This window comes from Lipotes vexillifer, unplaced genomic scaffold, assembly GCF_000442215.2.
Source record: "Lipotes vexillifer unplaced genomic scaffold, Lipotes_vexillifer_v1.1 scaffold317, whole genome shotgun sequence".
Lineage (NCBI taxonomy): Eukaryota > Metazoa > Chordata > Mammalia > Artiodactyla > Lipotidae > Lipotes > Lipotes vexillifer.
The window spans coordinates 1,123,204-1,149,064 of NW_006782029.1; the positions used below are offsets into that span (position 1 = coordinate 1,123,204).

General features: G+C 40.2%; 1 pseudogene; it reads right to left on the bottom strand.

Moving 5' to 3' along the window:
• Window positions 1-268: 268 nt before the first annotated feature.
• Window positions 269-9,441, bottom strand: LOC103072393 (origin recognition complex subunit 6 pseudogene; annotated as a pseudogene).
• Window positions 9,442-25,861: the final 16,420 nt, after the last annotated feature.

Consider the following 25,861-nt stretch of genomic DNA (forward strand, 5'->3'; position numbering starts at 1 on the left):
ACAAGAAAGCAAAATAGCTTCAATGACATTTTGTAGGAGAGAGCAGACCTGTGCGGAGCCAAGGCTGAGCCAACCAGGCACTGTGGCTAATCTAACGAATTTGCTGCCCATGTGAGAGCCACCCTGCTCAGCCCCAATGCTGGTTTCTTTGCTATTAAGGATAGGATCCTTGTTATAAAAGTTCAGACAAATTTCCAAAGCCCTCACATCTTCCTTGAGGTGGCAGATGCACTGCTGGTTTGCAGTACAGGTGGTCTGGGAGCTGAAATCACTCTGTTGTAGCCTTTAGTGCTTTGGCAGCATTTTCCAAAATTTTCCTTTTCCACTGTTCATTATCCTGTGTCAGATCTTCATCTTTTTGCGGTTTATGTGGGATCTCTACTACATTCTCTATTTCCGTTGCTGAAGGTTCAACCACTGTCTTCTTTTTCTTCCATGGTGGAGTAGCTGAATCTCCAGGCTCTCTGTCGATCTGCTGCCCAATCTTCTCTAACTGTTTACGGAGTCGATCGAACGTGGCTTTTTTTACACCGGATGTGGCTGCCATTTTATTTTTGTCCACCTTTAGCTTTAGAATCTTGCATGCTGAAAGTAGTGCAGCAGTGGTCAAAAGCGGCCTGGATAAGTCAAGATCCACTTGCTGTGTTTGTGGAAGACTGGACTCACAGCTTTGCAGTATCTTTGAAGCCATGTTCACTGCTTCTGTACAGCTAAACTGTACAGCTAGGTCTCTTATTCCAATATTCGAATTCAGGCCCAGTAAACACTCAAAAGATTTAAGACAACTCTGATACATCTTCTTGTTCAAACCAGAAAGTTTAATTAAATAAGCCCTGTCCAAGGGGCACTTCATGCAGGAAGCTCAGCACCTCCGGCTCGGCGATGCCCAGGCGCGGGGCTAAACGCCGGATCAGACCAGGCTCCATGGCATGGACAAAGACTACCCACATAATCTTTCTGAATAGTGGAAATATTGCTCTAAAAATTAATAGCTCTTTAGAGGGAAAGGATTATTTTCTTGGTAGAAGAAATTATATATTGACAATAGCTCTTTTCAACATGTATAGCTATTCCCTTTTTACTATTTTGCCTGAAACATCTGACAAATATTGCTTTTCTAGGACCCTTTATAAAGTATGAAGGCAATATCAGTTAGCCTCCCAGAAATTAATAAGCAGAGAAAATAATATTTTAATTAACGGTAGGGCCAGTACAAAAAATAACAATTTTTACTATGCACAGAAAAGGAATGATCTATAATATTATTAACTTTTAATGTTAATTGTACTATATTAACATGAACTTTCACATTCTTGCTTTCTACCCTCATAGAGACTTTCATATTCATTATCTCCTTTCAGTTTCTATGAAATAAGACAGCAATATTACCCTCAGTTTAACTATGAATAAGTGGAAGTCTAGAGAAGTTAAATACTTTTCCCCAAGTTACAAAGCAAGGTAGTAGTTAACTAGGACAAATTCTACCGCTTTATCTTATGGTCAAATGAAATTATCAAACTATGGTGCATCTTCATACTGTGTATCAACCTTACAAGTTAGAGTGTCTCCTGCTCCTGCCATTTTTCTTCTTTGGAACCTTATGTATCACTTGAACACAGTCCCAAGAAAACCTCACTAATACTATATTACCTAATAACATTTATTCAAGCTATGCTGTAAATGATCACCGTGTTGGGCAGTACTTTGAGGGAGATATCATTATTCCCATTTGACTGATGACAAAGCTGAGGCTCAGAGAGCTTAAGTCACGTGTACATGGTCAGACAGGCAAAAATGGTTAGAGAAGAAATGGAATCTGGCTCCAGCAAACTGCAGAGCCAGCATCTTTTTTCCTCTCCAAGACTCCTCAAGTGAGGTCGTGGAACTCCAGAGTCATTCTTCAGCAAATGGAATTGTTCAAATGTAGACAGGCTAAGAAACTGACCGAAGCTGGTCTTTATAGAAGCTAGAAAATTACTTCCGTGAGTCAAATGAATTGTTATATTACAAAAAGATTACCCAAAAGAATACATCAAGCATTAATTAAGTGCTCATAATGTCTTATAAAGAAAAATATTAGCAAGTTGTTATTAACCTCAGAGGTAACTACTCTGAAAAGACCCAAAGTTATCCATAGTGATCACTGTGGTGCAGATCTCCTGAAGACTAACGATCCAAATCCAATTCTGTTTGGGCGGGAATGTGCCTTTGTACGCATATGTGGTTCCCAATCTGCTGTACTTCTCAGGACTCTGCTCTATTCCTCCCTCTGACTGCTGGACACTATGGCAGCACCTCTCCAACAGATGTACAGTGACAGATCATCCCTCTGTCTAATCCCACTCCTATTTGGAATCACACATTCCCTGGATTAGAAAGCATTGTTTAATACTTCGGAGCAGCAAACAATATCAAATTGCATCTGAGAATACAAAAGTAAGTAAGTAATACTGATTAGAAATAATCATTCCCTTTTGCAACACCTAGCCCATAATTGGTGTTCAGTTAAGTATCTGTGAAGCTGAACCCAATAATATCAAAACAGTTCAAGAGGAAGCTTTCCCCAGGGAATAGAGCCATGTGTAAGATCCACAATGGATCATTGAAAATTCGGTGTACTTATGCTTAGAACCATAGAAATGGAGGAAGATTTAGAGACAATTATATCACGTGAACAACTAAGGCCCAAAGAGATAGACCCAAGGTCACAAAGGTAATTAGTGGCAAAAGTGGGCCATGAACCAACGAGTCTTGGTCCCATGCTCTTTCTAAAAACATTGTCATGTAGAAATGTATTTTTAAAATAAACTCAATTGTACTCTCAAATATGTGGTTACTGCAAAGCAGATCTCTAAGTACATGTATGTTTATCACATGCAGATAATTTTTAAATGCTGGATATTCCTAAGCCTGACCTGAGTCAAGAGACCTGGGTTCAAGTCTCAATTTTTTTTTTTTTTTTTTTTTTTTTTTTTTGCGGTACGCGGGCCTCTCACTGCTATGGCCTCTCCCGTTGCGGAGCACAGGCTCCGGACGCGCAGGCTCAGCGGCCATGGCTCACGGGCCCAGCCACTCTGCGGCATGTGGGATCTTCCCGGACCAGGGCATGAACCCGCGTCACCTGCATCGGTAGGCGGACTGTCAACCTCTGCGCCACCAGGGAAGCCCAAGTCTCAATTTTTAACTAGCCCCTTGATAGCAAGTCACTTTGCCATGCTGGATATTGGTCTCCTGAACTGTAAAATGAAGATGCCAGATGTAACTGTTAGGTTACAACTGACCAAAAAAAAAAAAAAAAAAAAAAACAGACTTAAGCAGAAAATTCAAACTGACTTATGTCCAGAAGTAGGTATGTTTCAGATGGGTCTTAAACCAAGGATTGCATCATGTCACCAGGATCTAATCTTCTCCTGTCTGTCTGCTATGTTCCTCTATATTGGCTGTGCTTTCAGGCTCCATGTGTCACAAGATGGCTGCCAGCTACTCTAGGCCTGTCTCCTCTACAAGTCCTCTGAGTTAGGTAAAATCAACAACTACACTGGACAAAATGCCTTTAAGATCACTAACATTTGCATTGATTTCTGCTTCTATGAGATCCTATTAATGTCTATCTTAGATTATAAAAATATAGGAACTGTTTGGAGGAATGTTAGTACCTCTCTGTACCCCCAAAGGAAGAAATTTGTTACGTTTCCACTGCCATGGCCATGATGTAACTAGCACTTCATGGTGTCCCTCACACTTCCTAGTTGTAGTTTCCTCCATGTACTCTATTGTCAAATGTCATTTTGCCTTTGAATACACTCTTCCCTCTGTCTGGGATGCCCTTATTCTTCCTTGTCTGTCTGACAAATGCTTACTCACTGAACAATACATCACTTTCCCTGGGAAATCTTCCCTGATTACAACCCTCCACTCAAGTGAAATTGATCACTCAGTTGTACTTAGGCCTTCCTACCTACCTGGACTGGAATATATGTCATATTGTATAGTATTCATTTATTTACATGTCTTCTCCAAAGAGTATTAACATTTGGAGGTGAGGAACCATGCCTTATTCATCTTTATGTCCCCAGTGCCTGAAAGATAGCAATCATTCAATAAATTTTGATGAATCAATCAATGAATCAATAAAATCTAGTTCCTCTGAACTAGAACATTATGGACTCCCATTCTGTCACCTAAAACACAATTTAAAATAATGCATCTCCCTCCCACACCTCACTCTAACTCTCTGACAATAGCAAATCATTTTACAGTCTTGTACATTCATAAAGCAGAGTTGATCCTGCTTTCTAACCATTTTTAGGACAAATGTTTATTTGGTTTTCACAAAATTAATGGGATTCCACCACCACTAAATCTGAGGCATCTGGGCATTAGAAAATATGCTCCCCAATACCCGTACAATTCTATAGGTATATCTCAGTATTGCATTCATTTTCCTAGGAGTTCTTTGATGAGAATACTGGATAATACTTTTAATAGAGTTTGTTGAATATACAATTTGTGTTGCCTATCAATACTCCTCAGCGATGGTGGTTAATTTGAGAAAAAATTCTGTGTGCTTTGGGAACCTGTTAATAATATTCCCGCTCATCTTCCATAGCCAGAGGTTATTATGCCAGAGGACTCTAGGGTGCAAAACCTTGCATTAGGTAACCGCAGGACAGGAAGCTGCGTGTAGGGTTATCGCTCTATGGGCCCCACCTATATTCTACCTCATTATTTTTATACAGGGAAAATTAAAGCTTACAAAAGGAAAAGAAAGGTAATGTTCAAAGAGGAAGGCAGGCCATTGCTCTTGTCTTGGTTATAGGAATGTGGAAATTAACTTCTGATGACATCTATAGCTACCAGCAAGCAAGACCAAAGCACGGGTCCCGGGAACAATTTCCATGATTCACTGTCGCCTAGGAAAAGCTTAGCTTAATGGGTTGCAGTACTGACTTGGGTGTGGCTATTACTTCTTAGACCTCAATTAATAGATTGACCACCAGTTTACTGCCAGCCTTGGAACTTAAGGAACCAAGGAATTTAGTGGGATATACTATCTAAGCTCAATGATGTTTCATTTGCTTGACTCACTGACCATGACCTGGGAAAACAAACAAACAAATTCCAAAAGCATCTACAGCTACCAAAAGAGCTCATTTGGTGTTGTAATACTGATATTATTGTGATTGCAAATCCACTTAGAGACCACCCACTACACCACTGAAAAAGAGTCCAATAGAGGCCTCTTAAGAGTTCACCTCACGCTCCTGCTCTAGAAGCTCCACCTTTCAGGGTCTTTGAACGAATCGTGCTCTCTCTCAAATCCAGGCTTGGTGCATACTGTCCCGTCTCCCTGGAACGCACTTCTCTCACTGCCTTTATGATCCCTCCGTTTCATCTAGTCAAATCTTGTTTTCCTTCAGCTCACAGTTCTCCGGGAATACCTCCCACGATCTCCTGGACTCAATTATACCTCCTCGCATCTAGAACTTTTCCTTCCCTAACACTTGTCACACCTATAGTTATTTGTTCAGTGTTTGCCTTTCTGGATTGATTGTAAAGTCCATGAGGGCCAGGATCCTTTCTGTCTTGTTCACAGATGTGAACAAGAAAATGGGAGCATGGAGTAGTCTTATTAAATTTGGGGAGAATTAAGAGAAATTTCTCTTACACAGATAGCAAAAAGGGGGAATATCTGGGAAAGAAAGAAAAAGTGAAACCAAAACTAACATTTCAATATATAGTAATTCCCTCTTATGCACCAGGCACTGGACTATGATATGCTTGAGGACTGCAAAGTACAAGTCATGGCTCCTGCTCAATAAATTATGGTTGTCTTGTTGGAGTCAGAAAACAATAGGTTGATGAAACAAAAGGAAATTCAGATTCCTGAAATAGGAAGAGGGAAATGAGAGAAAGAAGAATTGGGGAGAAAAGACAGCCTTTGAATATTTTCAGATTTCACTGATTCATTTTACCTTCTTTACCTGCAACCCAAAATATAGTCTGAATTCAAACTTGTGTTTTGTAGCTGAATATGGAAAGTAAAGGCCTGTTTTCTTAAGATTTATAAAGACATTTGGGGGCTCTTTGCTTTGTACATTATAGTATTCTTTCAAAAAACAGGTCAATCAACAAACATTATGGAACCACTGCTATGGGGCCAGCACCATGCTTACCGCTGCGGGCTATAGAGTTTAAAAGAGATGCTTTATCCTGCCTTCATATCTCAGCTCTCCACATCCTTCTTAGATGCATAGCTGCTTGTGTTTGTGTATTTACCTTTTCATCGTCCCTTTAAATCAGCACTCTGTAATTGCAGTAACACATTTTGGTGCTGTGTTAGGTGAGGAAGCTGAGATAGTTGCTTACATGACTCAACAGAGCTCATGTTCTCCCAAGTTTCTTTTATTTAACATTCCATCCTCATTCTGACCACACTGCCTTGGCAGCACCACTAAGTACCAAAGATGACAATGATTAAGTCCTGTCTCCTGAATAGAAGATACATTACAGATCCATTTTCTTACAGTTAGAAAAATAATGCTAGTCGCCATCTGAATATTAGAGACTGTACAATTCTACAAAAAAAAAAACTCCTGTATTAAATTTCCAGTGGCCTACCAAAAAAAAAAAAAAAGAAAGATCAAAAAATGTGTTTATCTTAGCAATTGGAGTTTTTCTTCCAGAAGCTGGCTCTGCAGAGGGGGACTGTAAAAAAACAAACAAACAAACAAAAAAACCTCTCCTCCCTGTGCTTTGATGGGGACACCCCATGGAGCTCAAAGTGACATGACAAAAGATAAGCGTAGGTTTTTGGAAATTCTCAAGAAGCCAGGAAAGTAGAAGTACCAAAGCAGAAAATGTAAGTTGAACAAGAATTTAAACAAATTAATGTTTACTTGGTAGATGTCAACCCTTCATCCCCCAGATGGTACAAATTCTAGAGACGTAACTTGGGGTTGGCCTTCCCTGGTGGCGCAGTGGTTGAGAGTCCGCCTGCCGATGCAGGGGACACGAGTTCGTGCCCCGGTCCAGGAAGATCCCACATGCCGCAGAGTGGCTGGGCCTGTGATCCATGGCCGCTGAGCCTGCGCGTCCGGAGCCTGTGCTCCGCAACGGGAGAGACCACAGCAGCTTGGGGTTGATTCAAATGGATAAAATCAGAAAGCTGGAGAGAATTCAGTATGAGCTATCAGAGAAAGAAGGCACTGGGGTAATTAGCCTTCCGGGAAAGCCTAAAAAAGCCTTTAAAAAAAAATCAGTGATAGTTCAGAGATTTCTGTGTCCAGAGTGTGCTCCTAATGCAGTTCCTACATTAAGTCTATAAAATGGCCCTTTTGCCCAGTATGAAGAGATGGGGTACGAACAGATACTGAATAGAAGAATACCTTCTCCTTCTAGTCAGTTCTCTGGAGTGTTGTAAACTAAGTGAGTAAAGGAAACGTATAGCTTAGTTTTTCTCCCAAGACTGACTCACATTTTACTAAAAATAATTTGTGCCCCTCTTAATAGTTGACCAAGTGTGTTATACTGCGCTGAACAATTGAAGTAGGTGCAGCTCATTAGTCCATCTGCAGAACAGTCTCTGTATCCCAAGTAATGAAAAAGAAAAAAATTACTGTCAGTAGAAAAGTGATGATAGAATGAAGCAAACAAATTACTTGGGAATTAACACCCCCCCCCGACACACAGAAAAATAGTCTATTCCATCACAGGAGCTTCTTTCTTCTTCCAAGAAAATCTGACATCTAAAAAGTCAAGTACAGTCTTGGTTAAATTTCAAAGGGAGGCAGTGGGTATTAATCAAGGAATGCCTTTTTCTTGATTAGGATCATATCTGCCTCTCTTCAAGAAAGTCTAGAAGACTTTGGACATTGTAAAGCTGTAGTTCTCAGAGTCTAGTACCACTTTCCATTGGATGCCTTTCTATCAAATCATCAAGGAGTATCTGGAAAACTAGACTAGATTGGCATCCCTGCTTAGGGTGTGTCAGTCAATTCTGTTCTGCAAATGAGCCAGGATCTGGAGGCATCCTTCAGACTGTAGTGAGGAACTTGGTGGGTGGCCTACGAGTCTGGGCTTTGTAATAGAAGGACACAGATAGAACTTCTAGCCATGAGAAGCTGCAGAGGAAGATACTCAGAGTCCAGGGAAAGATGCCAGTCCACATCCAGACTACATAAACACTAAAGAGAATCAGCCCAGGTGCCAACCTAACACAATAAATAAAGAATCTTGGCTTTGTCAGAGGGAAGCCCTTATTATCTTAGGGAATATGTCACAGATACATGGAAAAGCACAGAGAGAAATACATCAAAGGTGTGGGTAACAATAAAACTCAGCATACACATAGTGATTACAGTTGTTAAAGTGCTTTCCCACAAATGATTGTATTGAATCTTCACAACTCCAGGGATAGAAGAAAGGCAAATATTTTATTATCATTATTATCATTATTGCTGTGCCCACCTTCCAGGTTTATCGTGAGGCTAGAACTCAGATGTTAAATGACACCTATCCTGCATGTGGCCACTCAACACATCTTGAGACCACCCCAGGGAAAAGAGGTCTGATCCTCCATCCTGCATAGAGGAGAGGTCCCATGTTCAGATGCTTTATGATCCCGGTTCCCACACAGTGAGCTCACCCACACATGACTGGGCCAGATCCCACCTCAGACCCTCAGACATCTTTGTTATGACTAATCCTACCTTTGGAATGTCTGTGGTCAATTAATTCCAATTAAGTCTTCCATTCCTATAATCCTCACAGGCCAAAAGAAAGTCAGTTTACCTCCCCTGTTCTTAACGCCTTAATGCTCTGTACTTCTTCTCTTTGGCTTCTCTCCTCAAACCGCTAGACCCTCTGCAATCTTCTTCCTTTATGTAAAAGAAAAAGAACCAATAAACACAGCATCTCCCCACATTATGCTGTATATTTCACCTACCATAGAACTAAGGAGAGGGGTGAAAATTTATTGACTCCTTAATGCCACTTTAGAACCACCACAGTTCCATCCTGGTACCTTTGACATCTGACAATACCACTTTGTACACTTCTGTATTTCTATCATCTACTGACCTCCTGGTCACGTTCCTTAAGACATAACACTCCTCTTCTCCCCTCAAACTCAACTTCTGCCATTATATTCCAGAAAACTTCAGTGTCTTTGGGAGCAATCCACCCAATACCTTCAATCTACTGTTCCTTGACCTCAAATACACAATAACTATTCTCACCTCCACTCCACTTAGACTTCCCCACACTGCCAGGGTACATCCTGAAACTTGTCATCACCCAGAATGGTTCCACACCAAAAATTTTAACTACAAACACTGCATTCTCTGACCCAGCTGTCTTTCCTCCGGTGCTCTCAGGACGCTTGCTTGAACACACCTGCTCTTCAAATTCATTTAGTCCTCCAGCCTCCTGGGTCTTCATTTCCTCAGAGTCCATCCACCTTCCCCCAAGCAGACTACAAGTAGTTGGCTATCTGACCTACTCACCACCAGCACCCTCAAATCCAAATATGTCTCTTCCTGTATTGCCCTCACCTAGAAAACTCCCAACACAGGATCAATGCCATCTTGGTACCTAAAAGGCTGAGCATTCCTAAGCAAAATGTTAAACCATTCAGATTTATGTCCCAACAAACATATGGTCTCCAATCTTAAGACTTCAGTATATCTCAATCTTTTCACTTAATCAACATTCCTTCCTACTCTCCTCAGTAATTATTTTAAACCTATACATCTCTGTTGAGGCCCCCTCACTCTAAGTAGGCAACATAATCTTTTTCTTCACTGAAAAAAAAAATTGATGTCCAGAGAGGTAAGAGGAAAAGGAGGGAGTGTGGTATCATAAAAGCTAATTTTTGGGAAGAATCCTCTACTCTCTCTAGAGACCATTAAATAGAGAAGTTCTCAGGGCTCACACTAAGCTCCCTTCTCTGCTCATTTTCAGAGGTGCATCTCATCTACTCCTATAGCTTCAATTATCTTTTTATGCAAAGGACTTTGAAATCTCTATTAGCAGTCCAGATCACTTGCCTATATACCATTAAAGCTTTAACTCAACATTTCCACTTATATATCTAGAAAGTATCTCAAATCCTCATGTCCTAAATTATTCTCTCTCTCTGTCTCTCTCTTCCTCTGTCTCACACACACACACACACACACAGACACACACATCGCTTCTCTTATCTCCTCCTCAGTAAAAGATATCACCACCCATTAGTCAAGATAGAAAACTGGTAGTCATCCTTGCCTCCCCGCTCTGCCTCACCCAATTCATCAACAATTTCTACTAATATTATCTCCTGGCTTTCTCTCAAATCAAATCACTTCCCTGTTCAAATAATGAATAACAGCCCTGTTCAAATAAGGAAACTAAAGCTGAAAGAGGTTAAGACATTTCACGATACCACACAACTAGTAGGTGGCAGAGCCAACTCGTCTGCTTCCAAAGTCCATACTTAAAATTCGACAATACTTTTACAGGGGGCTCTCAGAGCCAAAGATATCTTCAAGAAGCACAAAGTAGACTATTCCAACTGCAGAATGGCCCAAAACCCAAGGAAAGAAGGCACAGGGGGTAATCAGCCTTCCAGGGAAGAATTTAAAGCCTCAAACAAAATCAGTCAATCAATCAAAGAACTTCTGTGTCCAGCAGGCTCTCCTGAGGCAGTTTCTACATAAAGACAATAATGGCACTTGTGCCCAGAGTGAAGAAATAGGGGTACAGATAATGCTGGATAGAAGGAGAATATATCACAGAATGTGACCATTGATGAGGATATGTCTTGAATGATAATAGCCTTTTGTTTTTTTGTTTTTTTTTTTTTGCGGTACGCACAGGCACCAGACGCACAGGCTTAGCGGCTATGGCTCACGGGTCCAGCTGCTCCGCAGCATGTGGGGTCTTCCCAGACCGGGGCATGAACCCACATCCCCTGCATCGACAGGCAGACTCTCAACCACTGCGCCACCAGGGAAGCCCCTCTTTTTACACTTTTGCTGTCAGTAAAGTTGTCCATTGGAGAGACTGAGAAGAGATGAATGCTAGAGGAAAAAACATTAATGAATGACAATTTTTCAGCATTCCCCAAAGATGAAGTTACCTTGTAAGAATACACCATGAGGCCTATGGAAAGGTGATGTAAAGAGGTCTGTTTTTTTTTACTGTGTCATCTTTCTAGAGCTATATCTTTATATCTTCCTGAGTGTGGCAGCCAAAATATTCTTTGCACTAGAAGCTGCATCTACCTCTATTCAGTGGTTCAGAATTTTAAATTACTTTTGGTTAAAAACATGGGCTTTGGAGTCTGGCAGAAATAGGTCCATGTCCTGAGTCTCTGCCTCTTCCCAGCTGTGTGACCTTGGGCAGGTCTAAGATGAGGACAGTAACAGTATCCATCCCATAGTGTCACTGTGAGGTTTAAACCATCAGTGAATGTACAGTGCTTATTGCAGTGCCTGTGGGTCTTAATAGGTGCTAATTATTAATAGTATTAGTAATACTATCGTTTTCATCATTATTGTTATTTTTACTATGAAACACATACACAGGGACATGTATTTGTGTATCTAATCCATAGCAGCTGGGTCTGAAAGGCAAGAAAATATGAAGATTCTTTTAGAAGATGGGAAAAATAAATTCCAATACACATGCAAACTTAAGAATACATGGCTCTTCTGGACAACTTATGAGCTAATTTCTGGAAAGGAATCAAGAGACAATCTCTGTGAAAGTAATATTTTAATTTAATATTTATTTTTATCAAGATAATTCATGTACATTTAGAGGCAAATCTTACTACCATAAAACTTATAACAAAAAACAATAGTCACTTATTTGGGGTGGGGTAGAGGTGGACTCAAAATACTCATTATTATATGGTGAAGGTGAGAGAAAAGGCTATATCTAGAATAACATCTAGTTTGGGGGACACCTAAGCAACTCGGTGGATGGCAGGCCCATTAACTAAGATAGAGAAGACTGGTGGATGAGCAGGATTTCAGCAGAGGGGAAGCAAAAAATCAAGAAACCTGATATTTAGCCATCAAAAGTGAAGATGTTGGGTAGACAATTTGATATACAGCTTAGAGGTCAGGGCATGGGGCATGGGGAAAGTTACTTATTTGGAGATTACTGGCATGTAGATGTTAAATATTTAATATTTAAATGATAGTAACTCAGGTGAAGAAAGCTAAAAAACTGATGCTGAAGCCTTTCGACATGCAGAGCTCAGGCTGAGGAAGAGCACCCAAGAAAGGTGACTGAGAAGCAATGGCCGGTAAGACTGTCAGAGTCAGGAGGATGCTGTGGCTCTGGAGTAAACAGTGGTTCAGGGCTTCCCTGGTGGCACAGTGGTTAAGTATCCACCTGCCAATGCAGGGGACATGGGTTCGAGCCCTGGTCTGGGAAGAACCCACATGCCGCGGCGCAACTAAGCCCATGTGCCACAACTACTGAGCCTGCACTCTAGAGCCCGCGAGCCACAACTACTGAAGCCCGCACACCTAGAGCCCATGCTTTGCCACAAGAGAAGCTACTGCAGTGAGAAGCCCACACACCACAACAAGGAGTAGCCCCCGCTCACAGTAACTAGAGAAAAGCCCACACTCAGCAATGAAGACCCAACACAGCCAAACATAAATAAATAAATAAATTTATATTTAAAAAGTGGTTCAAGGAGGAGGGCGTGGACAACTGTGTGCCTGCAGCTCAGTAATCACAGTATAAACCCAGCTGCCCTTTATTTCCCTGCTCCTACCCTTTTCTCTATTATTGTTCTCTTGCATTAGAATGGTTCCTCACCTGCCAAAATCCTATCTATCCTTCATGACCCAGCAAGAATGCCATCACCTTGGTAATGCATTTCCTGACTCCACTAATTAAAAATGCTCTCTTCCTCCACAATATTCCACAGCCCATTGAATACTATAACTTATTCTGCCTTGTGCTGTAACTATATGTATTCTCTCTCCATCCTTCCTGTATCCCAACTGGACTATAGTCCCCCAACCCCTATAGTGCAGTAGAATGCTGGGCATATACTAGGTACTCAGTAAAGATTTTTTACTGAGTCAAATCCAGAAATATAGAACTCAAGCCTGGAAAAGTTTCTTCAAAGGACAGTCTCCTTTAACACTTTAGATTTCTGTTTGTCAGCATGTATATCTTCTGCACCCAAGCCCAGAAATTATTTATACATTTTCCTGACCCTATATAGAAAAATAGTGGGGGGAATCATTCCCAAAAAGCAAAGTTTTAAAATGACGTCATTAAATTAAAAAAAAAAAAAAAACTACGTGACCAAAAAACAGGGTAGTGTGGGCAAAGCTCCTGTCACATGCATTGGCTGTGTATCTCCTGAGCTAATGGCTATTTTAGAAACCATTTAGACTAAACTTTCCCCCAGATCTCAGGTATGAAAATAACAAGTTGCAAAAGTTCCATGGATGAAACAACATTTGTGATCCCTGAACTTCACAGTAAAAAGCTAAAAAGATTGTACTAATCCAAGCCTTGGGTTAGCAGGCAGCAGTTCTTCAATCTTCTTGCTTCAAATACCATCATGTGCTTTCATCCTCTTACACTGAGGAGGAGAAGTGTGGTAGAAAGAAGTCATTGGAAAGTAGTTCTGGCTAAGAGTTGGAGGAAGAGGTGAGAGAAAAACAGGTTATCAATGGTAAATACAGTCAGAGTCAAAACTTTATAAATCAAATAGAATTTCTACAAGCTTAATGAGGGAGAATTATTTTCCAAGCTGCCATGTGCAACATGCTATAAAAACAACTGGGATTTAATGTCATGAATGTTAATTTTTATGATTTCCTTTATCCCCTCCTCTTTTTTGCACCATGTTGCAAAACAGTTCTCTTTTGAAACTAATCACTCTTTTGTGGTCAACAGCAATTTACAAATTAGACCCTCAGACTTTTGCTAAAAAATTTAGGCCTCTACACATATTTGTAGGTAGACAAATAGCCTAGTGATTAAGGGTATGCATTCTTTTTAGTTGCATATGCCAGATCTACCACATATTTGTGATCATCCAAACTGGTTGTTTTTTGTTAAAATTTCTACTTCCTGCACTTTCAGACCCACATATTCAGAGGTAGAAAACTTTCTGAGAGTGCAAGGTGATGATTCTTGCAGATGCCCAGCAGTAGACTACATAAGTGTAAGTAATCAACATAGCCCCACTTTGCTGCTACACTAAAAAGTCCAGTAACCTCCTTTTCTTAATGGTGGCGCCAGTTCCACCACATTCTGGAAGGTATTGGTTTCCTTAAGTACAACGTGGAGCCATCAGAATAAAAGGGCAGCATGAGGGAAAACGACAGTGTGGGACTTTGTGGTCTATAGGTTTAGTTGCTCATACAAGAACCTGGGAGGGGGAAACCCCTAAAAGATTAGTCACTTTGTTTTGTGTTGCAGAACTCAATTCAGGTTAACAAAGCATTTGCCAACAAAGGAGATGGGAGAATGGCAGTATTCACGTGCTCTGGTCTGAATAAACAAATGTGGGATTTGTGGGCTGACTAATGTCCTGGGATAAACCAGGCATTCAGCCAAATTCTAGGAGTTTTGATGCAAAGACAGCAAGCCCACACTTTTCTTCATGGAAAGTGCTCCATGGGAGTATTGATGTCCACAAGGGCAGCCTGGGTCTTCAACTGCCTTAAAGATTCACCTAGGGCTTCCCTGGTGGCGCAGTGGTTGAGAGTCCACCTGCCAATGCAGGGGACATGGGTTTGTGCCCCGGTCCGGGAGGATCCCACATGCCGCGGGGCGGCTGGGCCCATGAGCCATGGCCGCTGAGCCTGCGCGTCCGGAGCCTGTGCTCCACAGCGGGAGAGGCCACAACAGTGAGAGGCCCGCGTACCGCAAAAAATTTAACCCATATTCAGCCACAGGGAATTCTCAGTGTTTCTGTAATTGAAAACTTAGATCAAGTGATAGAAACGGAATTCCTTCTTCTTGGAAAGTGTTAAATATGCCATTCATCTCCTTTTAGAAATGTGTTATCACTGTCCCTTTTTAAATACATTACCCTGAGAATATATAATTAGGCTGCTAAAATGTGACTCTGGTCCTATCTTCCCTTTCATTTGCTCATTTCATTCACTGAGTGCCTTCTGTATGCTCCAGGCATCATGTAAGGCTCTGTGGATGAAACAGTGACTGAGTCAGAGCCAGCCCAGCTCTTAGGAAGCCTCCGGGCAGCCTCTGACAATTTCAAGGGCACTGGAAGAGTATTACAATCTTATAATTTTATTTTTGGTTAGAGGAAAGTATTAAAATGTGCAGTTTTTTTAGTGGGAGAAGCAGTAAGCCCCTCAATTAAGGTCTCAGCATAAGGCTGTGGGGAAGTCAGAGAGTTTCCCTTTATTTGACCCACAGGATCCCCCACCATGCTGTGAGGACCAGAGTCATCACTTAACCCTAGGCTAAAGTAGATTTTATTACAAATGACAGCTAGTGAAATATCAAGGACTAAGTTTCACAGGTTCTTAACTAACTCAAGATAAACTTCCCAGCAGCAGCTCATGCAATCTCCTTTAAATCTATAAGGCTGGTTTATCTACCCAGATGAGAAACATACATGGCATATGCAGGCTAAAAGCAAAATCCCTGGAATGATTCAATGTGAATATAACATAAACTAGAAGGAGAAAGTTCACTGTGATAATTGGTACACAGGGAGCATTTTATGGGTCTCCAGAATATCTCCAGCCTTCCTTGTAATGTAGGGTCTTCTTAAGTAGTATTTACCCATATTGGAGCCTTCATATTTCCCACATGAAGATGTAATCTCCATGACTTATTAACCCTCCAGAGTCCCAGGAAGAGCCTGCGAAACTGCAAATTTAGATAATTCCCTTTAAGAGGCATTATATGTAACTGCCTTTAGAAGGAAATTTGGCTACATTAGCAGAGATTTCAAGCAAGCTCTTTCACAAAAAACTGTCAAGGAGTGTTTATGAAGTCTTCTAATCAGTACCAAGTTTAACATATTTAGATTAGTCTCATCAACATAACTCTTTAGGAATAAAAGTATTACAAAATCAAGATCTGGAAAAGGAGCATAACCCCTGCTTAATTACTATGAGGAGGGGGGAGAAAGTTGAAAGAGAAAGCTATAGACAAGTTGGAAAAGAGCTATTTCAGGTATAAAAAAATAAGGAAGGAAAACCTGAGCCTGGGATTGGATGATAAGCAGATAGCAGAAGCCACCACAGAAACTCTGTTTGACCAGAGGCTCTGTGCTTGCCTTGAAGGAACAAGATGAAGTGCACAGCCCACAAACCAGAGGAAGCCTGCACAGGAAGCAGAGAGGAAGATAGAGGCTTATGAACTTGGGGACAGGATGAAGCCAGTCCATGTGAGGTTCAAAAAAACCAAGTAGGCAATACGAGCATCAAAGTGTTTCCTTGTGTCATTAACTCAGGACCACAACCTGATTTCAAAACACCATGGAACCACGGATGGAAAAACTGTGTAAACTGGGGCCATTTAAAAAAATTTCTCTCCGCCGTATGCTTGTCAGAGACGATCAGAACCCTCTAAGCACTTTGCAAGGCACACACTGGATCTCACCCTGGTGAGCGATTTGACCGGCAGTGTCACATTTCCCAGCAAAATTAGACAAACAGCTTGACTTGACAAGTAGCATGAAATAACATAAAAAGCTTCCCTAGACAGTGCCAGAGAATTAGGTGCCAAAAGCCTGAGGTGATTATTAGAAAATGGTTACCGCCTCCAATTGTCTGACTACAGTCTCTTCATCACCAGGAAGCTGCTACAGCAGAACCCAGCCAAAGCAATCACTGCTCCCTTAGGAAGCATTCACTGTTCACCGTGAGCTCATGCTAACATTCCCGCTGTTTGCAAAGTGGCTAGATGGGGATGTGACAGCAATTCCTATTGTCAGTGAAAGAGACATTGCCCAACAGGATTTTAACTTTTAACTGGATTTCAGCCATGCTGTTTCCTTTGGTTACCTGTCAGCTGAAACTTCTTTGGTATCCAAGTTCTAGTGCATTTTGTTTCTATGGTCATCAGAGCAGTACAAAGGAAGAAAAACTAGAAAGGGGTCAGGACACCCCAGCTCTGTCCCTAATCAACTGCAAGGCCTTTAGCCTGGCCAAGTTGCTTCCCTTTTCCTTTAATCATAAAATGAGATAATATAAAACCTATCTCAGAGGGTTACAGTTATAGGAGAGAACAGATGAGCAAAATGTTATAGAAGGTATATTCATATATAATACTTAAGCGGTGTGTGCATGTGTGTGTACATAAAACTTTTAAAATGTTTTCCAGTTGCATAAAAGTGAGGTGTAGATCTGGCAAGTACCTGGATAAGAAAGGTGACATGGACAATCTGGATATTTAAGAACAAAAATGCGTCCCTTGATTCTACAGGGAAAAGATAATTGTCTAAATTGTTCAGACCATTTTTCTTCTCCAAGTCCTAGTCATGAAATCTATACAAGACTGAATTTCATGATTTCTGGAAGACAAAATATTTTGAGGAAAAAATAACACTAGCTGTTGATTATTAAATGTTTACTACATGCTGGCCAACCTGTGAAGCACTTTACAAATATTACTTCACTTCCTCTTCATTACAATCCCATGAAATATGTATTATTTAATAACATTATACACTATACCTAAGTTTAGGAAAGCAATTATACTCCAATAAAGATGTTAAAAAAAATACATTATGTAAAACCTTCCAACACATTATAAATTGAAATGTATTTAAACTTATAGCCCTGGATTTAAAAATCAGGAAATAAAACTGTTTCTCTTGCTGAACTCAAAAAAAAAGAAAGAAATTTATTGTTTGAACTAATATTTAAATTCAGGTCTGTCTGACTTCAAGGCCCTTGGTCTTAATCAGAGCCATTACAGCTCTGTGAAGGAAATTATGTTTCTCTTTTGCCCCAACTTTTTGCAGTTGCTATTAAAAGTTGGCCTGTGTGCTCTGGCTGGTTGGAGCGGCAGTCCTTGTGTGGCCCTTTGTATAAGAGCTGACAGTTACTGGAGGCCCACATAGAGGGAGTGGTATGAGGGAAGAGTTCTAAACAGAGAGGGAAAAGGAGCTTCATGGGTAAAGGACCTGTGGGACTTACACTCAGTTCTGAAAAGCTGCATTTCTTGGGTAAATGCCACAGAGGTTTGTCTTTAGACAGAACAGGAAAGAGTCCCAGAAATACACCCACACTTATATGATCAATTAACCTGCAACAAAGGAGGCAGGACTACACAATGGGAAAAAAAACACCCTCTTTAATAAGCGGTGTTGGAAAAACTGGACAGTTACATGCAAAAGAATGAAACTGGACTACTTTCTCACAGCATACACAAAAATAAACTCAAAATGGATTAAAGACAAATGTAAGAACTGAAACCATAAAACTCCTAGGAGAAAACATAGGCAGTACACTCTTTGGCATTTGTCTTAGCAATATTTTTTTTGGATATGTCTCCTCAGTCAAAAGAAACAAAAGCAAAAACAACCAAATAGTACTACATCAAACTAAAAAGCTTTTGCTCAGCAAAGGAAAGCATCAATAAAATGAAAAAGCCACCTACTGAATGGGAGAAGATATTTGCAAACAATATGTTCAATATGGGGTTAATATCCAAAATATATATTTTTTTAAAAACTCATACAACTCAATAGCAAAAAAACAAACAACCCGATTAAAAAATGGGCAGGGAATCTAAATAAACATTTTTCCAAAAAAGACATACAGATGGCCAACAGACACATGAAAATATGCTCAACATCACTAATCATCAGGGAAATGCAAATCAAAACCACAATGAGATATCACCTCACACCTGTCAGGATGGCTGTTATCAAAAAGACAAAAAATAACAAGTGTTGGTGAGGGTGTGGAGAAAAGGGAACCCTTGAGCACTGTTGGTGGGATTGTTAATTGTTGTAACTGCTATGGAAAACAGTATGGAGATTCTTCAAAACATTAAAAATAGAACTACCATATGATCCAGCAGTTTCACCTCTGGGTATTTACCTAAAGAAAACAAAAACACTAATTCGAAAAGATATATGCACCTCTATGTTCATTGTGGCATTATTTACAATAGCCAAGTTATGGACGCAATATAAGTGTCCACCAATAGAAGAATGGATAAAGAAGATGTGATACACACACACACACACACACACACACACACACATATATACACCTTCATACACACATACACACACAGAGAGAGAAATATTACTCAGCCATAAAAAATGAAATCTTGTTATTTGCAACAATAAGGATGGATCTATAAGGTATTACGGTAAGAGAAATAAGTCAGAGAAAGACAAATACCCCATGATGTCAGTTATATGTGGAATCTAAAAAACAAACAAGGCAGAGATTGGTTGAAGATGGTGGAATAGAAGGATGTGCACTCACTCCCTCTTGCGAGAGCACCAGAATCACAACTAACTGCTGAACAATCATCAACAGGAAGACACTGGAACACACCAAAAAAAGATACCCCACACCCAAAGACAAAGGAGAAGCCGCAATGAGACAGTAGGAGGGGCGCAATAACAATAAAATCAAATCCCATAACTGCTGGGTGGGTGACTCAAAAACTGGAGAACACTTATACCACAGAAGTCCACCCACTGGAGTGAAGGTTCTGAGCCCCATATCAGGCTTCCCAACCTGGCGGTCCAGCAAAGGGAGGAGGAATTCCTAGAGAATCACACTTTGAAGGCTTGATTTGATTGCAGGACTTTGACAGGACTGGGGGAAACAGAGACTCCACTCTTGGAGGGCACACACAAAGTAGTGTGTGCATCGGGGCCCAGGGGAAGGAGCAGTGACCCCATAGGAGACTGAACCAGGCCTACCTGCTAGTGTTGGAGGACCTCCTGCAGAGGCAGGGGGTGGCTGTGGCTCACCATGGGGACAAGGACACTGGCAGCAGAAGTTCTGGGAAGCAGCCCTTGGCGTGAGCCCTCCCAGAGTCCGCCATTAGCCCCACCAAAGAGCCGGATAGGATCCAGTGCTGGGTCACCTCAGGCCAAACAACCAACATGGAGGGAACCTAGCCCCACCCATCAGCAGACAAGCAGATTAAAGTTTTACTGAGCTCTGCCCACCAGAGCAACATCCAGCTCTACCCACCACCAGTCCCTCCCATCAGGAAGCTTGCACAAGCTTCTTAGATAGCCTCATCCACCAGAGGGCAGACAGCAGAAACAAGGAGAAATACAATTCTGCAGGCTATGGAAGGAAAACCACATTCACAGAAAGATAGACAAAATGAAAAGGCAGAGGACTATGTACCAGATGAAGGGACAAGATAAAACCCCAGGAAAACAACTAAATGAAGTGGAGATAGGCAACCTTCCAGAAAAAGAATTCAGAAAAATGATAGTGAAGATGATCCAGGACCTCAGAAAAAGAATGGAGGCAAAGATCGAGAAGATGCAAGAAGTGTTTAACAAAGACCTAGAAGAATTAAAGAACAAACACCTAGAAGAATTAAAGAACAAACAGAGATGAACAATACGATAACTGAAATGAAAAATACACTAGAAGGAATCAATAGCAGAATAGCTGAGGCAGAAGAATGGATAAGTGACCTGGAAGACAGAATGGTGGAATTCACTGCTGTGGAACAGAATAAAGAAAAAAGAATGAAAAGAAATGCAGGCAGCCTAAGAGACCTCTGGGACAATATTAAACACAACAACATTCACATTATAGGGGTCCCAGAAGGAGAAGAGAGAGAGAGAAAGGACCCAAGAAAATATTTGAAGAGGTTATAGTCGAAAACTTGGGTGGGAAGGGAAATAGCCACCCAAGTCCAGGAAGCGCAGAGGATCCGAGGCAGGATAAACCCAAGGAGAAGCATGCCAAGGCACATAGTAATCAAATTGACAAAAATTAAAGACAAAGAAAAATTATTGAAAGCAACAAGGGAAAAATGACAAATAACATACAAGGGAACTCCCATAAGGTTAACAGCTGATTTCCCAGCAGAAACTCTACAAGCCAGAAGGGAGTGGCACAATATATTTAAAGTAATGAAAGGGAAGAACCTACAACCAAGATTACTCTACCCAGCAAGGATCTCATTCAGATTCAACAGAGAAATCAAAAGCTTTACAGACGAGCAAAAGCTAAGAGAATTCAGCACCGCCAAGCCAGCTCTACAACAAATGCTAAAGGAACTTCTCCAAGTGGGAAGCACAAGAGAAGAAAAGGACCTACAAAAACAAACCCATAACGATTAAGAAAATGGTAGGAACAGACATATCAATAATTACCTTAAACATGAATGGATTAAATGCTCCAACCAAAAGACACAGGCTCGCTGAATGGATACAAAAACCAGACTAATCTATATGCTGTCTCCAAGAAACCCACTTCAGACCTAAGGACACATACAGACTGAAAGTGAGGGGATGGAAAAAGAGATTCCATGCAAATGGAAATCAAAAGAAAGCTGGACTGGCCATACTCATATCAGATAAAATAGACTTTAAAATAAAGAATGTTACAAGAGACGAGGAAGGACACTACATAATAAGCAAGGGATCAACCCAAGAAGAAGATACAACAATTATAAATATATATGAACCCAACATAGGAGCACCTCAATCGACAGTAACACAATAATAGTGGGGGACTTTAATACCTCAGTTACACCAATGTCATCCAGACAGAAAATTAATAAGGAATTAATAAGGAAACACAAGCTTTAAATGACACAATAGACCAGATAGATTTAATTGATATTTATAGGACATTCCATCCAAAATCAGCAGATTACACTTTCTTCTCAAGTGCACACAGAACATTCTCCAGGATAGATCACATCTTGGGTAACAGATCAAGCCTCGGTAAATTTAAGAAAATTGAAATCATATCAAGCAACTTTTCTGACAGCGCTGTGAGATTAGAAATCAATTACAGGGATAAAAACATAAAAAACACAAACCCATGGAGGCTAAACAATACATTACTAAATAACAAAGAGATCACTGAAGAAATCAAAGAAGAAATCAGAAAATACCTAGAGACAAATTACAACAAAAACATGATGATCCAAAACCTATGGGATGCAGCAAAAGCAGCTTTAGAGGGAAGTTTATAGCAATACAAACCTAACTCAAGAAACAAGAAAAATCTCAAATAAACAATCTAACCTTATACCTAAAGGAACTACAGAAAGAAGAACAAAAAAACCCAAAGTTAGTAGAAGGAAAGAAACCATAAACAGCAGAAATAAATGAAATAGAAACAAAACAATAGCAAAGATCAATAAAACTAAAAGCTGATTCTTTGAGAAGATAAACAACATGGATGAACCTTTAGCCAGGCTCACCAAGAAAAAGAGGGAGAGGACTCAAATCAATAAAATTAGAAATGAAAAAGGAGAAGTAACAATGGACACTGCAGAAATAGAAAGCATCGTAAGACACTACTACAAGCAACTCTATGCCAATAAAATGGACAACCTGGAAGAAATGGACAAATGCTTAGAAAAGCACAACCTTCCGAGTCTGAACCAGGAAGAAATAGAAAATATGAAGAGACCAGTCACAAGTAATGATATTGAAACTGTGATTAAAAATCTTCCAGCAGGGGAGGGTGGGAGGGAGGGAGACACAAGAGGGAAGAGATATGGGAACATATGTATATGTATAACTGATTCACTTTGTTATAAAGCAGAAACTAACACACCATTGTAAAGCAATTATACCCCAATAAAGATGTTAAAAAAAAAAAAATCTTCCAGACTTCCCTGGTCTGTGGTCCAGTGGTTAAGACTCCGTCCTTCCAATGCAGGGGACACAGGTTTGATCCCTGGTCGGGGAACTAGATCTCATATGCCGTGTGGCGTGGCCAAAAAATTAAAAAAAAAAAATTTCCATGCCACAGAAATTGAATTTTTGAAGAAGCCACAACAGTGAGAGGCCCGTGTACCGCAAAAAAAAAAAAAAAAAAAATCTTCCATCAAACAAAAGTCCAAGACCAGATGGCTTCACAGGTGAATTCTATAAAACATTTAGAGAAGAGCTAATACCCATACTTCTCAAACTCTTCCAAAAAATAGCAGAGGAAGGAACACTCCCAAACTCATTCTATGAGGCCACCATCACCCTGATAACAAAACTAGACAAAGATACTACAAAAAAATATAGTTTTGTAGTATCAATATCAAATATCACTGATGAATATAGATGCAAAAATCCTCAACAAAGTACTAGCAAACAGAATCCAACAGCACATTAAAAGGATCAAACACCATGATCAAGTGGGATTTATCCCAGGGATGCAAGGATTCTCCAATATACGCAAATCAGTCAATGTGATACACCATATTAACAAATTGAAGAATAAAAACCATATGATCATCTCAATAGATGCAGAAAAAGCTTTTGACAAAATTCAACACCCATTTATGATAAAAAAAACTCTCCAGAAAGTGGGCATAGAAGGAACCTACCTCAACATAATAAAGGCCATATACAACAAACCCACAGCAAACATCATTCTCAGTGGTAAAAAACTGAAAGCATTTCCTCTAAGATCAGGAGCAAGACAAGGATGTCCACTCTCACCACTATTATTCAACATAGTTTTGGAAGTCCTAGCCATGGCATTCAGAGAAGAAAAAGAAATAAAAGGAATACAAATTGGAAAACAAGAAGTAAAACTGTCACTGTTTGCAGATGATATGATACTATACGTAGAGAATCCTAAAGGTGCCACCAGAAAACTACTAGATCTAATCAATGAATTTGGTAAAGTAGCAGGATACAAAATTAATGCACAGAAATTTCTTGCATTCCTATACACTAATGCTGAAAAATCTGAAAGAGAAATTAAGGAAACACTCCCATTTACCATTGCAACAAAGAGAATAAAATACCTAGGAATAAACCTACCTAAGGAGGTAAAAGACCTGTACTCAGAAAACTATAAGACACTGATGAAAGAAATTAAAGACGACACAAACAGATGGAGAGATATACCATGTTCTTGGATTGGAAGAATCAATATTGTGAAATGACTATACTACCCAAAGCAATCTACAGATTCAATGCAATCCCTATCAAAGTACCAGTGGCATTTTTTACAGAACTAGAACAAAAAAATCTTAAAACTTGTATGGAGACAGAGAAGACCCCGAATAGCCAAAGCATTCTTGAGGGGGGAAAAGGGAGCTGGAGGAATCAGACTTGCTGACTTCAGACTATACTACAAAGCTACAGTAATCAAGACAATATGGTACTGGCACAAAAACATAAATATAGATCAATGGAACAGGATAGAAAGCCCAAAGATAAACCCATGCACCTATGGTTAACTAATCTATGACAAAGGAGGCAAGGATATACAATGGAGAAAAGACAGTCTCTTCAATAAGTGGTGCTGGGGAAACTGGACAGCTACATGTAAAAGAATGAAATTAGAACACTCCCTAGCACCATACACAAAAATAAACTCAAAATGGATTAAAGACCTAAATGTAAGACTGGACACTATAAAACTCTTAGAGGAAAACATGGGAAGAATACTCTTTGACATAAATCACAGCAAGATCTTTTTTGATCCACTTCCTAGAGTAATGGAAATAAAATCAAAAATAAACAAAATGGACCTAATGAAACTTAAAAACTTTTGCAAAGCAAAGGAAACTACAAACAAGATGAAAAGACAACCCTCAGAATGGGAGAAAATATTTGCAAATTAATCAACAGACAAAGGATTAATCTCCAAAATATATAAACAGCTCATGCAGCTCAATATTAAAAAAACAAACAACCCAATCAAAAAATGGGCAGAAGACCTAAATAGACATTTCTCCAAATATGACATACAGATGGCGAAGAAGCACATGAAAAGCTGCTCAACATCACTAATTATTAGAGAAATGCAAATCAAAACTACAATGAGGTATCACCTCACACCAGTTAGGATGGGCATCATCAGAAAATCTACAAACAACAAATGCTGGAGAGGGTGTGGAGAAAAGGGAACCCTCTTGCACTGTTGGTGGGAATGTAAACTGATCCAGCCACTGTGGAGACCTGTATGGAGGTTCCTTAAAAAACTAAAAATAGAATTACCATATGACCCAGCAATCTCACTACTGGGCATATACCCTGAGAAAACCACAATTCAAGAAGAGTCATGTACCACAATGTTCACTGCAGAACTATTTACAATAGCCAGGTCATGGAACCAACCTAAATGCCCATCAACAGACGAATGGATAAAGAAGATGTTGTACATATATACGATGGAATATTACTCAGCCATAAAAAGGAATGAAATTGGGTCATTTGTAGAGATGTGGTGGGATCTAGAGACTGTCATACAGAGTGAAGTAAGTCAGAAAGAGAAAAACAAATATCGTATATTAATGCATATATGTGGAACCTAGAAAAATGGTACAGATGAACCAGTTTGCAGGGCAGAAATAGAGACACAGATGTAGAGAACAAACATATGGACACCAAGGGGGGAAAGTGGCAGTGGGGGTGGTAGTGGTAGGATGAATTGGGAGACTGGGATTGACATATATACACTAATATGTATAAAATAGTTAACTGATAAGTACGTGCTGTATAAAAAATAAATAAAATAAAATTCAAAAACAAAACCAAAGGGCTTCCCTAGTGGCTCAGTGGTTGAGAGTCCGCCTGCTGATGCAGGGGACACGGGTTCGTGCCCTGGTCTGGGAAGATCCCACATGCCGCAGAGCGGCTGGGTCCGTGCGCCATGGCCGCTGAGCCTGCGCGTCCGGAGCCTGTGCTCCGCAACGGGAGAGGCCACAACAGTGAGAG